This window comes from Onychomys torridus, chromosome 9, assembly GCF_903995425.1.
Source record: "Onychomys torridus chromosome 9, mOncTor1.1, whole genome shotgun sequence".
Classification (NCBI taxonomy): domain Eukaryota; kingdom Metazoa; phylum Chordata; class Mammalia; order Rodentia; family Cricetidae; genus Onychomys; species Onychomys torridus.
In genome coordinates this window covers 50456787-50459202 of record NC_050451.1, presented here as the reverse complement: position 1 = coordinate 50459202, position 2416 = coordinate 50456787, and the positions used below count along the sequence as shown (strand labels likewise).

Genomic DNA, 2416 nt, shown 5'->3' with positions numbered 1-2416 from the left:
GAGTTCATAGCAAACAGCTTACAGAAGGATAGGGAACTGTTGTCTTACCAATTTAAACTGTCCAATGACCATAGTATACTGAATGACATTTAGAGCCGAGGTATTTCCACAATAAGGGAAAGCATTGTCTTGCTGAACAACAAACATGACCGTACGATCATTAAATGTGGAAGGAGAGGGAAGTGGTGTGTGTGCACATTTGCCTAAGTGTTCTTGAGTACATAGCCAGGCCTGGGACACGGGTCCATATCCAAGATACTTAAAAGTCTAAAGCAGAAGGAAGAGAAGAAGTTCAAGGTCTGCTTGGACTACAGAGTGAGCCAAAGTCCAAGCTGGGTAACTTAGTGAGACCCCATCTCACTAACACAATGTGAAAGGAGCGCTGGGAATGTAGCACCTTATAGAGCACTTGCTTAGCATGCAAGGACTCCTAGGTTCAATACAAAGTACAGAGAAAGTGGGGTGCTAGTGGGGCTGATAGCAAGAACACAAACCAGTCAACACTCATCGCTCCAGAAGGATACAATTAGGCAGTAGGAGGTAGCCCCTCTCTCATACCACCCCTATATCTGGTTCCTCTGTGGTTTGGCTTGTTACTATATATATATATATATATATATAACCCAATTAAATATTTTAAATAAATAAAATAATGTGACTAATTCTAGAAGAGATCTGTCCAGACAGAAGCCTCCCCAGCAATACCTCTGCCTGATGGTCTTCTGAGCTTTCTACAAGCTTCCTGAGATGGGGGGTTTGCCTTTCATTCTCGGCCTGCTACTCCGTTGTTTGAGAGCAATCACTATCCCCCAAAACCCTCTTTTGTATTCTTACTCCTCAGTGTCCTGTCCTGGGTTTGTCTTCTAACCACTATGAACAGGTTTCATACCCCACATACCTCAGACCCCACGTACTTCCCTAAGCATTTAGCCACATGGTCCACTACAAACGAGGCTAGCTAGTCTTATGGCTACTCTCACTGCATGCACCCAGAGCAGACCATACAGGAAACACAGTGCTAAGTGCTGAGCATGGATTTACTAACTTAATTCTCTTAAGAAAGGTTGTGGCTGTGTTAGTCCTTCATTCTGCAGACTAAGAAGCACATCAGAAAGCTTTACTAATTTGTGTGAGATCACTTGGCCTGGAAATGGGAGCACCATCCTCTCCAGCTCCAAAGGCTATGTTCTGACTACTATGTACATAGCACCATCCTTTCACAGAAAGGCATAGGGGCTTTCTTCCCAACGTAAATGACAACACAGCGCGTAGCTCTGCTGTGCTTCCCCTGCATGTATGTCGCATGTAAAACAGCTCACACATTGCCAATTTTCAGTGTTAAGGAATACCATAAAATTGACCTCCAAAGCAGCTATTCTGTTTTTTTAAACAGTTCTTACTTAGTTTTTATTCATAATCATAAACTTAGCTGCAATCCAGCTAGACTTGGGGGGGATAAGGAAGATGTGGAGCCCAAAGAACTTCAGTGAGCACAGAGATTACAGGGTACTGTAAGCAGATCGGGTGGGGTGCTCTCCTGGGTCACAGAGGAATGGTCTGCTGGGTGAGATGCCCACAAGCCAAAAGAAAGAGAGTTGTTCACAGTGTGAAATAGTGATCTTCTTACTGGTCTTGCCATTCCTGGACCCCAAACCTCCACAGTTTCCATGATGCTCGTACCTTCTTTCATCTTCCCGAAGACCATGTTTGCCATCTAGCCACTCAGTCTCTCCGTCTTGGTGGTGCAGATGAAAACAACAACAACAACAACAACAACAACAACAACAACACACACACACACACACACACACACACACACACACACACACGGGGGAAAAAAAAAAAAAACCACTGGGAACCACTTGTGTTTGGTCCAGCATTTGCCATAGACAAGATGCCAAGACCTGTATGGTTCAGGATGAAGTTCTCATCCTCAAATTTCTCCCCACAGGCGGACCTGCCGCCAGTGCCATTATGACATGTGGTGTCACCACCCTGGCACATGCATCCTGGAGTACTTCTGTGAATGGAGGAACCCTTATATCTAAATCCTTTCTCTCCAGTGCTCAGGGCATGAAAGTTTTCTGCTGTCTTTAGAACTTTTTCTGAAAATAGCTTAAAAGAGACGCAGCACAGGGGCTTGCCATCAGCTGCAATGTGGAACAACATGGTGAAGTTGACCATGGCTACAGCAAGCAGTGACAGGGCAGTGCCTCTCAAAGCTGCTCTTCAGCTTCTATTCCTGTTCTTCCTATGAAGAGCTGAACAACGGTCCCTCAGAGATACCGCATCCTGACCCTGCAACCTGTGAGTGTGAGAGACGAAATGAAAGTGACAGAGTCCACGAAGGAGAAGTGGGCAGAGTTAATGCCACTGCAGAGGATAAGGAGGAACTCAGTGTGATTAATGGAGCAGG

General features: G+C 45.2%; 1 pseudogene; it reads right to left on the bottom strand.

The window, feature by feature from the left end:
• Window positions 1-1499: 1499 nt before the first annotated feature.
• Window positions 1500-2193, bottom strand: LOC118590750 (annotated as a pseudogene).
• Between the last annotated feature and the right edge of the window lie 223 nt (window positions 2194-2416).